The sequence below is a fragment of the Cavia porcellus genome, unplaced genomic scaffold (assembly GCF_034190915.1).
Source record: "Cavia porcellus strain 051 isolate PalLab524CR breed Dunkin Hartley unplaced genomic scaffold, mCavPor4.1 scaffold_1, whole genome shotgun sequence".
NCBI classification, from domain to species: domain Eukaryota; kingdom Metazoa; phylum Chordata; class Mammalia; order Rodentia; family Caviidae; genus Cavia; species Cavia porcellus.
In genome coordinates, this window is record NW_026947484.1 from 158,674,522 (window position 1) to 158,689,235 (window position 14,714).

The 14,714-nt window shown below is 37.0% G+C and overlaps 1 protein-coding gene across 3 annotated transcripts in view; it reads left to right on the plus strand.

Moving 5' to 3' along the window:
* Negr1 (neuronal growth regulator 1) overlaps positions 1 to 14,714 on the plus strand; it is a 772,989-nt gene that overhangs the window by 461,399 nt on the left and 296,876 nt on the right. The window lies entirely within an intron of this gene.

Consider the following 14,714-nt stretch of genomic DNA (forward strand, 5'->3'; position numbering starts at 1 on the left):
CTGCACATCTAAAAATGCATTCAATTCTTCAGCAAATATTTAGTTTTCTTATTATACCAGGCTGAGAAAGGTATTCAGCCTCAGAGCTGACTACAGCGGAGGTTGGTCGTAAGGTAACAATATCCAGGGAAATCTGGTCCTGTGGGACTTTTCGAACGCCAATCAAACTGTGTCCTGGAGACACGAGACAGAAGCTCACAACTTGAGCAATTCTAAGAGGTGGCAGATTTCACCAGGGCATGCTGGAAGTGTGCGTTTTCAAGGGCCTATACTCTGTGTCAGGTACACAACCTTTTATCAATCACTGATTACTTCAAAACATTACGCTTTGCTTCAGTGGTGCTTCTTCACCTCAGGGGTAGAAAGTACTTTTTAAATGGCAACTGAATGAACTGTAAAGTAGATATTTAAAAATCAAATGTGTGGCTTATATTTTAAAAGTCTTTAAATATATGCATTTTCTAAATGTATATGTGGTATTTAAATATCAAAATGTAAGCCCTGTTTGGGATGAAAGTTTATCAAAATATTTTCAGCGAATCTATCAGAAGTGGTAAGAAATTAATTAGAAGAACTAATGTGAACTGGTAGATAATAGGCAATAAGAAACTTTAAATATAATTTTAAAAGAAATAGTTTCTATTAAAAAATAAAACATTTTATCACAAATTGGCAAAACTGTCTTTGGTCAACTTACTTGGTAAATCTGAGTCTTTCAAACAGAGAATAACAAAAAACACTGCAAAAAATAACAACGTAGGCAGATTCTAAAGCACATTATCAGAAACTGTATGAATATTCTCTGTGAATAATAATCAATCATTTCAATAGCATGTAAGAACTTTAAGCCCTACAGCAAGGGTTTAAAGTAGATGACTTTCTCAATCCTTCTTAGCCCTTTGATTCATAAGAAACAATTTTAAAATAATTTTTCTCAATGCCCATGAGCACATAATATTATTCCAGAATGACTCATCTTTGGTTACTGCCCTCTAGCACCTATTATCACAAAAATAGCACAGGTAATGGTGTGTCTGAAATGACACAGAAGTATATTTCATCTATTATGTATGCTACTATATATATATATATATATATGACATTCAATTAATTGGGTATTTTTGCATTTTAAAACTTAATTAGATAACTTGATAATAAACTTATTGTATTTGTTTGAGTGTTCAACAAATACATTGTATAATGTTATTCATTTGGTAGATCGTACGATTGTTGCTACACAATAAACAGGTAGATCGTACAATTGTTGCTATCTTGTCAATATTTTTGCTCCTATGTCTATAATAGCATTATGCCTCTATGAGTTTTTATACAAATCGTGTAGTCACACCATTTCATTTATTATTTTGAGAAACAATGTGTTTCTTTACATTCATCCATGCCAATTCAACAACCATTCATCAAGTACCAGATTTTACATTCACTTTCATTTTTGCAATATTTTGAAAAATACATTGAGATATTTTGAGTGCTCAACAATCTAAAGTTAGTGGTAGATTCAAAATTACTCTGCGTGTAAAAATAACCATACATAAGAAATAAATTTAAGCACATTTTCAAGTTGTGATACAATTGAACTAGTATACTTCGAAGGCTTTGTAAAGGAAGTTCAATTTAAGGTGTGTCTTGAAAGATGAATACTGAAACCAGCTTCATTGTAATAAGTGAATCAGAGTGTAAAGAAATAGGAAGGACACGTGAATCAAAAGTTGCTGGTGAAACATCCAAGAACCAGGCAATATCTAGTGAAGAAAAGGTGGAAGTCGGTAAAATATCACCGAAAGAGTAACATGATTTCCACATGGGAGGTATGCAGATTGAACTTGAAAGATCCCAGTTTAGAGGATGGGAAACCTGATTCGCCACCTCCTCCAGTGGGTGTGTGGAGGCAGAATCCAGGGAATGATTGCAGAGGGAGAGATGCAGATCAGAGAACTGACTGAGATCTTGCAGAGAAGGAGAAAGCCCCCAAGATTATGAAAGACAGAGGTTGGGGGTTTACCTCAGCAGCGTAAGTGCCTGCTTGGCTAATGATAGGTCGGGAGTTCAATTCCCAGTGCAAAAAAAAAAAAAAAAAAAAGATTATGAAAGACAGAAATGTCAAGGCAGTGAACTTGCCACAGATTTAAAACTTAAAGATCAATGGTGAATTCAGTAGGAGCAATTTCAGCGGTCAATGTGAGATCACCAGGGGATGAAAGAAGATCACATCTGGGAGGAATAAAGACCCTTTCCAAATGAAAGGTGGTGGAAAAAGAGAAGATGGGGTGACAGATTTCATTCAAAAAGCATTTATTCTCAACCTTTGGGAAATTAGTCTCAAGAGCCAGTGTAGAGGAGAGGTTAATATAGGAAAAATAAAGAGAACAATCGTGGGGGAAAAGTTGATTGTGTAAAAGAAGTCCATAGTCTTTCAACAAATCTAGGAAGTAGCTATTATTTTATACCCATTTTAGTGGAGAATAACTTGAAATGTGGTTACGAATACTTCAAAAACCTGGAACTTGGAAACGAGTATCTAACAGCATGTTCAGAGCCACTCTGCTAGGAAAGCATGGGTTTCATTTGAGGTGAGGCCATCTGCTGCTTGAGCTGAACCTAAACCATTCTTAATGCTATGCTTCTTCATCCAGTAACTGCCAGTACTGCTTTATTTTTGTTTGTTTATTTTCTGTGAAGTTATAAAATTCAGAAGCTAAGCAGGAAAACCCATACATTTTTCCTGTTCATTCTGTCCATCGCTCTACCCTTAGGGTCCTGGACAGTGTTTAGAATGTACCAGTCCAATCTCCCTAAACACCAATATGTGAATCAATGCTCTGTAATATTCAGAAGTCTAGGGTCACTTATGAACACTTCAGGTATTCAGTAAAGTCTGAAAAATAACCACAATGTTTAGATCTATGTTATTAATGTTGAAAGATTTACTACTTTTCAATACTAAAAGTTTCAACATAATTATTGGAAATAAATGAATACATTGTGCATTTAGGCGTGGAAGGAAGGAAGGATATCACATCTAGTTTCTTGCTTGTAAGAAGCTGCCCTTATCATGCCTCTCCAGAACCAAAGTAGTGATAGCTATGTTATAATACTGTTATTGTACGGTCATATCTCACTGTACTACTAGGATAGGTTCTGAGTATTGTGTCATTGGGTGCTGTCCTCATCATGCCAAACTCAGAGAATGCTTACACAAACCTAGGCAAGAAAGTGTCTCCACACTTAGGCTGTATACAGACACATGTGGTCTACCTTATGGCTCCGTGCACAGGACAATAGTTTAAATCAAACATGAGACAAAACAAAGCAGTTTTGAGATGCAATAAACACATGTTATCAGAGTCTACTATGGATACAACATGACAAACTCAGTTTGTATTTCAGTAGCCATATACTCTAAAATAATGACCAGAAGTGCCATATAGTAAGTGCATAAATCAGTAGTAGTTGCTTATTGTCAATGTCAGGATTTATATACAGTACATAAATTTAGATGCTGTACTTCTGTAGAACTGATAGTGCAGTAGGTTTATTTACCTACCCCACATCCTCACAACACAAAATTAACTTGTGCTAAGATGTTGCCATGGATGCAACATTGCTAGATCATTAGGGGACAGAAATTTTTCAGTTATTTCATTACCATAGGTCGCCACCTTTGCACATGTGTCATGTTGTTTACTGAAATGTCCTGATACCATGCATGGCTATATCATGTAAGTTTTAACAGGCTGTAATTATACTTGCAGTATTTGTTAAACTACTTCTTGGTCCTTTTTCCTCCTGCTCATCGTGTCTTCCTCCACTAACTTGCATTAGTTTTGCTTTATTGGAAAGTTCTAAGAGCCTTGGGCTTTTCCGACCAAAGTGTGATATGAAGCTGAAATATAAATAATGCATCCGATCTACTTGATCTACTTTTCCAACTTCCTCTCGGTCTCGACAAATGACGTTTTACAAACTTGAGGCACGGTCAGAATAAGAGTGTGTCTGGATTAGGAAAAGCTGCAGTCAAAAATCGCCTAAAAAGTCTAAGAAAACATTCCTCTTTATTTGGCTAATATACATAATACAAGTTCACTAGTGTAGCACTGGCAGATGCTGAAGTGAACATCTGTAAACTGTTCCCACGGGAACAATGGCAACCCCAGCACCTGCACTGGGGCTTACTATTTTCCGCAAAGATATTATTTTTAGTTCCAAAGAGCAACAAACAGATCAGATGCTTGGGTATTATAATGTACATATGCTTGCCTTTTAAATGTCTGTCTAACCTCTGGGGCCAACAGCACATTGTGTAGCATTGTAGCATTTTGAAAAGCTTTTCTCTTTGGCACAATAATTCCAGCAGATGATTTGCAAAAAAAAAAAAAAAAAAAAAAAAAAAAAAAGAAAGAAAGAAAGAAAGAAAAAAAAATGAAGAAGAAGAAAGAGTTGTTCTGAGACCACATTTGCTTTCAGAGAGCGGAACACACCTGTCTTGGGGAGTCACCAGGCACAGTAACGTAATAAAGGCACAGGAAGTCCAGAAATAAGGAATTCTGATTTTTATCTCTTTAATCTAGTATTTCTCAAGTTTATGGAAAAGCATTTTCTCCGTAATCCTATTAACAGAACTTTGTATAAAGTGTTTTTTTATTGATGGTGGATGGTTTACGTCTCGTTGCTATTCCCCAAAACAGATGTTGTAAAGTACTACAGTCTTTTTGCTCTTTTTGATACAATAACAATAAAGAGAAATTCAGCTCTTCTGAAAATGTATGTGCCAGTTATATCAATTCACGGTCTTAGTGATAGAGACTGAATCAATCTTTGGGAAGTGTCAGAAAAGCTAACTTGATTTCTTCTAAAGCAGAAAATAAAGAGTTTTGAAAATGGCTAGAAGGAATTATCCACAACTTACCAATGTCAGTACAAATACCTTTATAAAAGCTGTGGCCTGGGGTTATAGCTCAGTGGCGGTATAAGACCCTGGGTTTGATCCTCATTGTAGATACAGTAAAATAAAATGGTCATAATTCAATTCAAATCCAAATTTCAAAATTTTCAATGGAAAAGTGGTGTATTAAATCCCCCACCACAAAACTTTCTCCAACGTGCATTTCTAAAACTATGAAGTATTACATAGAACAGTTTCTGGACTGTACAGCAAAACAGAAACAACATTCGAAAACAAGTGATTTACCGTATTTTACATTTTCAGGGATAACATAGAAGCTAAAGCATACACAAAACAGCCAGTATCGTGTCTTAACTGTGGGTGGCAATAGCAAATTTAAGACAGGAAATTATTAGAACAAAGTTGAGATATCTGGCTAAGTCTAGGTCCTTGATTATGAAATCAAAGTATCAACTAACTTCATTATATGTTCATTAATTATATCACTTTGGGTACCATTAAATGTATGCAAACACAAATAAATCAGCAATTAACAATAAAACCAAGGTGTCTCCCATTTCACATATAACTGTGAAATTTAAATTATCATTGCTGGTAAAAACTAATGTCTCGTGAAAACTGATGGCTTTCATCTAAATCAGTTAATATATTTGCAATAAAGTAACAGAAATATAATCAATGAATAGAACAACCTCATTCTCCTTTTTCCCTTTGCTCATTTGTACATGAGGCCTGTACCATGCTTTTGTAGAACTACTAATCACAACGTTCAAAGTACCTTAAAATTAAATCTCAGCAGTTTTATTCCAGGGCCTTATAATAGTTATGTGCTAGTAAACACCAGTCTTCTGAAGATGCCGGATATGAAAACAATATATCATTGTGTACCCCCTCCTGCAGAGGAAGAGCGTAGGAACACTCATTTTAGGCAAGTCCAATTTTGTCTGCTCCACTGGTGAGTAGCCAAGAAAGAAGCAGTGTGATTTTCAAATGAACTTCCTACAAAACAAAGCAAAACAAAAATCCGCTTCTTCTCTACATTCTTTCAAGAACTTTTCATTACGTACTTAATGCCCTAATCAAAATAATTATCCCTAACTAGCAATTATTCTGCCACCTTTTTAAAACAACATATCTACTGCACATTCTCTGCTTTTGAAAAGAGACCCAAATATTTTTGGGAAGTATGACTTCAGGTCTCAGGCTGAGTACTCCTCACCCCAAGGGCTGACTTCCAACAGGTCTGACTTCCAACATCGTGTAATTGTGCAAGTGTGACCGGTGGGGTGCCGGGTGACCGTGAGAAAGGGTCCCCCAAAGTGCAGGGCCCAGAGCTAAATTCTGTGCATTATTCTATCAAACAAGGCAAATACTATTGTCAACAATAAGGAGAGAAACTACACAATACATGCTGCCTAAAATTAATCATGTAGAACACACCTTTCTGATTTGTTTTGTTAATAAGAATTATTGCCTTGATCTTGTTGTTAATTTATTGAAATCAATAATCCACTTAAGAACAAAACCCAACAAGCTCTTTTTTTTCCCAAGCCTCAGTATTTATTAGAAACATAAAGTAATAAACCCCATAATGACAAAATAAAACCATTTTTCCTTGCTATTGATTTTTTTATTCACTATATTTTCCATGGTCCTTTTTTTTTTGTATAATCAGATTACACACACACATGCACACACACACTCATGCACACACATGTGTGCACACACACACCTCACAAACAATACCCACATGCACTTCTCTGACATGATAGCATTTATGCATTTAAAAACTGTAAAGACAGGAGAAGACTTAGATTTAAATACAAAAAAATTGGCTACTAAAGCTAAGTTAAAACAGATGTTTGAGAATTTTTGTTTACATTTTGTGACTTTTCATAGTAACTATACATGTCAATGATCTATTTAATAATATTTGGAAAATGTGGTGATGAATTTAAAATGCCTTCATATTTTACAGAGTTTGGAAAGCCTTACAGAGTTTCCAAACATTTATATATGCGAAGAAATTATGTACCATGGCACTTACACCCCAGGAGACTTGAAAGCTGTGTCATGGAAGCCTTAGTTCCCTCATGTAAGAAGGCTGAGCATTCTACTCCGACACTTTTTTAAAACCACAATCACCCCTGCTACCATCTCAAAATGAATTTCAGGTTAGGCATGATGACTTTCTTCTCTACTCTGATTTTATCTCTTTTCCCAAATTATCACCTGAATTTTCACCACTGCTGTTTAACTATGTCCTTGGTCAAAAGAATTTCAAGCATCTTTGAAATTCCCTCCATTGCTTTTATGGTCACCACTCACTTTCTGGACCAACCATGTTGATTCTGGGAATCCTGTCCTCATCCTAGTTATTTTCCCAACTGGGCGCTCTGGGTTATTTTTATCTCCCAGTGTAAAAACAATTATTTAGGAAAGTTCCCTTGCCTCTGGGATTTGCAATTTGTATCTGTTTCCAAATTAATCTTCCTGATCTTCTTTTCCAATTATCAGATTTAACACCCATTTTCCCACTTTGAAATTAGTTTGGTTGATGTCTATCAGACTATTCCAAAGTTGTCTTTGAATTCTCGTTCATAAGTATTGTTTCCCAATCAATGAAAAAAATGTAATTAATTATTTTTTCATTAAAACTATTGAGCCATATCTTCTATTGAGTTTTTTTTAAGTTGCTAATGTACAAGTCCCAGAATTCTCCTGTAAATTCTAAACTTTTTTTAAAAGTTTACCCAGTGTTTAAGAGCATATCATGTGTCAAATGTAGAATGTATAGTGAGCGAAATCAACAAAAGCTTGCCTGCTTATATGATTTTCATTCCAATGAGAGAAAAAAATAACAAATAAGTGTATTAATGAATCATATAGCATGTTAAAAGACGCTTAGATTGGTTTAGATGGGAAATTGATAAGGTTTGTGAGGAAGGAGGAAAATGTTGCAGTTGAAATGTGGTTTTCAGGAGATCCTCTTGTGGAAGGTAGCATTTGACATGAAAATGGAGCAGGAACTGCACACAGGGATGTTGGGGAGAGTGAGAAGCAGAGGCAGCAGCCCGTGCAGAACCCCTGAGGCAGGAGAGTCCTGCTCAGAAATGAGGAGACCCACGCAAAAAGAAGAGGTTGACCAGATGGACTCAGAGGTCCCAGAGCAGGCTGGATGGTGGGAAAGCTAACGATAACAATTTGCAGTTTATTTTTTACCATGTCCTCCTGTCACATGGAGTGGTTCTCCACTGATGACCATATCAATCCTGCAAGAAATTCCTGGCTCCCAGCTCCCTCAACCCTCTCCTCTTATCAGATCTCAATCATGGGAAGAAGCCTTCAACAAGAATAATTTCTGATTTAGCTTTTCTTAGGTACTTCATATTTTGGTAGAAAGAAAAGAGAAAGAGAAAAAATGAGGACAAAACAATGTAGTGAAGAGTTGAAGGAAATTCTCACTGATGATCACAAAGCTTGTGTAAAGCAGAGTTTGCTGGGATATATGTCACACCATTTGTCCTTCAAAACTTTAAAACAGACTCAATGATTTCATTGGTACTGAGGAGCAGAATGGAATCTAGAGAGATTGCATAAAGTGTCTGAAATCACACAGTGAAATTTCTACTCTTAAATCAAGCAGGATGAAAGTAATATGTTAGATTCTGCTTTCAAAAAATATTTTAACAGATCATCAATAAAAATCAAATATATAAGAGAAAATAGACAATCCAAATATGGAACTGTCCCTGTCCGGCAAGAGTTTGACCTCACCCAAACCCCGCTTCAGTCCTAGTCCTGATAAGGGAGGGAAGTGTAAGACTCAGCAATGGCGAAATCAGCCCTCCTTCCCATTTCCCACCTCTCCTGCTCATCCTCCCAGTTACTCTCCTGGGTCTCTGCTTGTGCTTTATCCCTCTGTGTCTCTAGCATGTTTCCCTAGGTGTCTTTCTTCCAGACCCCAATCATATATTTATCTAGTGGAGTGGAAATGAACTAGAACCTCTCCCTTCACCCAGACCCTTACCCGTGTCAGCAACGCACTCAGTTAGTGTGTCCTTTCTGACCAGACCCATCTGGTCCTGGTCAATCCTTCCCAAGTAGGCACTGTTCTATTCAGAGGATTCAAGCATAAGCTTGTGTAGTGATTAGATTGCATGGATTTTACACCCATTTCTCCACTTAGCACATTCCAGCCTATGATTCTACTCAGAAGCTCTACGGCGAGTTCTTGTTGCCTTTACCATGTCCCTTTCTAATCGGATCCTGTGTGGTTGCTTTACAACTTTTCTTGCTTACAAGTCCTCAGGCTCCATCAGTAATTCACAAAGTACTTTTCATTATTCTTTATCATAAACCCAATATTCTGCCCAAACCCACTTCAAATTGTCCTTTACCACATGTAAAGTAGGGTCAGTTTTGCCTGTGTACTAACTTTTCTCTTTGCCATTAGTCACAAATGCCCCTCGCCATGAAAACAAATGCCTTTCAGATTGAACAAATCTTGCTTCTTCCCCCAGAGTGCACTACTGTGAGTACTTGATTGCCATTTATGAATTTCTAATAAATCTTATGCTTACACCATAGCAAACAAAAATTGGCTGTATTCATTTAAATATGTGTTCATATTTTGGTCCTTATAAATCTTTCACGTCAGTTTGCAAGTATTTCTAAGAATCAGTTGAGTAATCACTACTCAAATTTTTTCCCATGGCCTAATAAGATACTAGAACCCTAACAAATTCCCAATAAACATCTGAAAAATGAGTAAAAATAAAATTCTTCATCACAGTGTTAGTCATCGCTGTACTGGTTTCATGTTTCTTTGAACATATCTTGAATTTCTTTTGTTACTAAATTATTCAAAATGCTTATTATGCATTTTTCTCTCTGGTATATTAAACTTATATGCAATTATAAACTACCTTATTAATTTTAGCAGCAAAAAATAAGTTGTAGGAAACAGAAGGATATCATATAAGAAACTAAGAGGAAGTGGATTGGTAGGAATGTAGCAGGACGATTAATCAAGTTACATCAAAGTGATACAGAAAATAAGCCTAGTATAGTCTCATATGTGATACCTAATTGGAGCAAGTAACAATTTCAAAAGACAAAACAAGGTGTTCAGAAACCCACATGTTGCACCCCTCAGTTATCTGCTAACTGAAATCCAGGTCCCACATTTTCTGAACCTACAAAGATTCTGGCTACACACAGAGAAAGACAGGTCACGGAAAGGAGTCGGCAGCATTGGTGGTAGGTGATTGTCACATGTGTGCACTTAGCAGTTCTTCTTTCCCCTCTGGGAGCCAGTGTGTGTCAGGAGAACTGCGCTGAGTGGTTACACATGCTGAACACAGTGTGTCAGGACAGCGTGAGTGTGAGTGAAGACCTCGCCCGGTGTCCTCATCCCTGTGTCTGTGCTGAGTCTTCTTGAGACAGAAAAGAGACCACATTCAAGTCCTTTCAAAATCTCTGGGGACAAATCCATATGAATTCTGGGGGGAAAATACTGCAATCTTTCTGAGACTAAAGACCTTAAAGGCAATACACACTGTGGAGGCCTGGGAATGGCGTAGGAGTGGTCATCATTACAATCCCGTAGAGGGAACCTACTTGTCAGTAAAACAGTATAAAAGAGGCATCAAAGTTCTAAATTCTGGTGATCCTATCTGAGTTTTTGGCATTGGCTCAGAAATTCAGGCCCCCTTCAGTTACTTAACACTTTAAATTACTTCTTATGTTTAGTTTAAACTGAGTTTCTGTCATTTTGAAGGAAAAAAAAATTATGGTCAATGCAGCTGCCATGTGGAATTCTGAAAAGTAAATAAACAACACACTGCATGGGAAAAAAGCTGTATTTTTAGGATGAGTAAGACAAAATAGTCAAAATCAAGGAGGAGTTCTCAGAACTTCTTCCTCTTCCCCACTCAACACAAGGCGTGAATAAAACTATACTTTATGATTACTTGCAAAATATATAAAAGAACTGCTCAGAGTCTTAGTTTCACAGAAGAAAGATAAAAGAAGGAGAAACATTCCAGCTAACATTTGACAGTAACAGCTGTACTTCAATAAGGATCACGTAAGTACTGTCTAAGTTTTCTAAATACTAACTTCAGTAACTCACAGCAGCAGCAATTTATCATCTGACATTCTTCCGAGTTTCCACCCCTGAGAAGCGATCTCTGATGAATTCTTCAGCACATGTCCACTTGCTGAAGATAGCAGTTTCGTTATTTTTTTTTTCAACCAATCTGGTGACAGACGCAAGAACAAATGTCACTTGTACAGAAGTGGGGAGATGCTGAGCAGATAAAGTCAATTCTCCTATCACAGCAGCAGTGGTGATAGTGACCGTCTTTGGCATAGAATATTATCTTATTCAAGATGTCAGAAAAACTATAAGAAACTGGGCCATAATCCAATAGGGATTAAGAAATTTATCAGAAAATAAAGAGAAGAAAAGATGATAAGCTTAGATCCATCAAAGTATTCTGGAAAAGAATCATAAAAACGAAAGCCACCCCTTCCAAAACAGCCCAGTCTATGGATATTTCCAGAGAATGTGCTCTGGAAATAAATTATCCAGAAATTCTAATAAAAGCAATTTTGTATTGTGTTTAAATAGTCTGTTTTGTTTTTCATTTAGTTTAAAATTAACAGTTGCTTAAGACACGAACTTGGTGATCTTAAATTGTGTATTATTTCCTTTCTTAGTGATACACCTTCATGCAGATAAAGCAGAAAACTGAGTTATAGAATTAACTGTTAACTGAAAACAGTTACGGTAGTTAAACCACTTACTTAAGCTAATCAGCATGGATGAAATTTAAACTCAAAGCTATAAGAAAGAGCACTAGAAGTGTAAGAGTTCTAACCGTAAAGTTCCCAAAATGGCAGTGAGTAGCTGGGAACAGAATACAGTATATGAAAGGCATAGCATTGGTTTTAGAATCCCAGGAAGATTAAGAATGAAAATGACACTTCCTATACTTTATTTCTCATTGAGATTTCTCTATGGGCCAGATATTTTGAAAACATTTTCATGCCAGGAAGTAAAAGTGACCAGATCTCTTCTTTTGATGAAATGACCACAAAAGCTGGAACAATGGGCAATGAAAGACAAAGATTCTTTAGAGATCAGAAAGAATACAGAGTCAGCTTCCTAGGTTAAGAGAGACATTGGACTGAGGGGCAGGGGGTAAGGCCCAACCAGTGTGCAGCAGACTGATTCAGGGGTGAAGTGAGTGAAGAGAGTGGAGAGTTCAGGAACCAGGAGAGAGGACAGGAGAAGGGAAGAGATGAGGGAGAGAGAGAAAGGGAGGGAAAGAGAGAGGCAAAAGAAATTCACAGAACGCCCCCCTTGGCTTATAAAGCAACTATCTGATCTTGCAAAATGAACTGCCAAAGGACTGAGTTCACAGTACCTGGTTCAATGGCGAAATACTTAAGTTGAAACTGAGCCCTATGCTGATTCCATTGGAAAACTGAAAACAATTCTTAAAAGCCAACATTCATGTATCCAAGAACAAAGATCAAAAATATTTGCAGAATACAAAAGTTTTCATTGACTAATCAAGTAAAATTAACATGGGCTGTTCTTTAAAATAAATTACCAGGCATGTGAAGGGTGATGGAAACATGATTCATAGTGAAGAAATGAATTAATAAAAACTGACATACAAGTGGGAAGGATCACATAAACTGCTCTTATACCTCTATATCTGGTGTACCAAATACGGAGATGAAATATATCTCCATGAATTTTTAAAAATTCCTAAGATAATGCCCAATGATGGGTCAGCTTATATCCAACTTCATGTATGTTTTCTTATTCTGTTGCATAAGAAAACATACATGAAGTTGGATATAAGTCATAGATACCACCTAGAGTCAGACAGAAGAGAATTTTAAAAATGTGCCAAGGATCAGTAAATTGAAGAATAATTTCAAACAGCCTATTCATGATATAACTATAGTGTCTAAGTAAGAGAGATAAGTTTTTTTTTAAAAATTGAGGAACTTAATGGTTACAACATCTTCCAAACTTGGTGAAAACTACAAACCTAATGAAAGGCATATGTTTTTCTCCTTCCTGACATAAAAGACATGGTGTCTTTTCCAAAACTACTTTCTGCACTCTGATACCATGTGCATGTCCAGAAATTCAGTTCAACTGTGATGCTACTAGGAGTTCGCATCACGAACCTCAAATTACGGAACTCTGTCCCACCAGCCAGCCTCCACTCCAGACAACACTTGTCAGTCCAGGACACCTGTACTTCTGTCTGAGCAGCTATAAATAGGGGTTCTCAGAATTCCCCTGTGGATACTATAAGTTGCCAGAGTGGCTCACAACATACTGGAAGGCACTTGATTGTAAGAAACTTTGAGTTTTCACAAAGGCTGCAGGTACGTGGCCAAATGCATAGTTACAGAGGAGAAGCTCTGCAAAGTTCCTGAGCACAAGTGCTTCTATTCCTGCGAGATGGTACATCCTACCTGCTGGGCTGATGCATGTGGTCATCAACTGACAATCTCTCCAAGCACTGTCCTTCAAGGTATTTTATTATGATCTTACAATGTGGCATGATTAATTAAGTTATTAGACATTAGTAATTAAATCTCTAGCCTCTCTTGTCTTGCAGAGACTTGGAAGGCACTGAAAGTTTCAAGCAGCCAATGAGCTTTGATTTTTCTGTGGCTGGGTTCCACTCTGAAGCTACCCAAGAGCCTGTCAAACTTGTCTTGCTAGAACGAATGATTCTAGAGTCACCTTTGTCACTCAGATAATCCCTAAAATTTTAAGAACTCTGCAACAGGAACTGGGGACAAATACCAAATGTCTTTCTACAAAACCACAGCCAGAGGCCAAAAATATTCAAAAAAGCCAAAAGGAAAGAGAGAAGAAAGTACCAAGGATAGCAAGGCACAGTGTTATCAAATTGCTAAAAGTAAAAAGTAAGGTCGCAGAGCTAGTAAGGGCAGGTGGGGTGGGACACAGTATAAACAGAGGACCAAAGAGAAGAGTGACAATAGGTTTACCTCAGAAACCATGCAAGAAACATTCATTCTGTATGAATCCATTTTACATAAAATACTGCAAAATATGAATTGACCCGTGGTGAAAGAGAAGCAGTTCTCTCCTAGGTGTGTGACGTACAGATAAGCCAGCAGCGGGGGAAGACCTGTGAAGATCCAGAGGGAAACTTCTTGCTTGGTGTGGTGGTACATGCTATAATCCCAGTGTTCTGGGAAGCCGACACAGGGAGATCGCAAGATTGAGACTACCCTGGGCAACTTAACCACTTAGCCAATTTTATCTCAACATTTTGAAAAGGGGGCTAAGGATGTAGCTCAGTATGAAGGCCCCGGTTTCGGTCCTTGGCTGGGGTGCGGGTAGAGCCCCTGGAAAAAGGAGAGTTCTGGTTATGGTCCTTACCTTGAATGTGTGGATGATAAAGGATTTTTTTATGTAAATTTGATATAATTCTATGTAACTGTGTAACTAATTGTATACCACTTATATCTGAATAACGTTGCTAAGTATTAAACATAAAATAGGTATAAAATGGCCAGTATTTCATGCTATGTGAAACAACACAAGATGTATAATTTCTGCATTCTATATGTCAAGAAATCATCTAAAGTTAAAAACGTGTATCCCAAGCTCACTGACAAAAACCTATGTTTCTAAATTCAGTGACCATTTATTCTTATTTTCCTTGTCATAGAGATCAAGTGAACACTTTCTAAAAATCCATTTTAACTGAAATGAATGTAT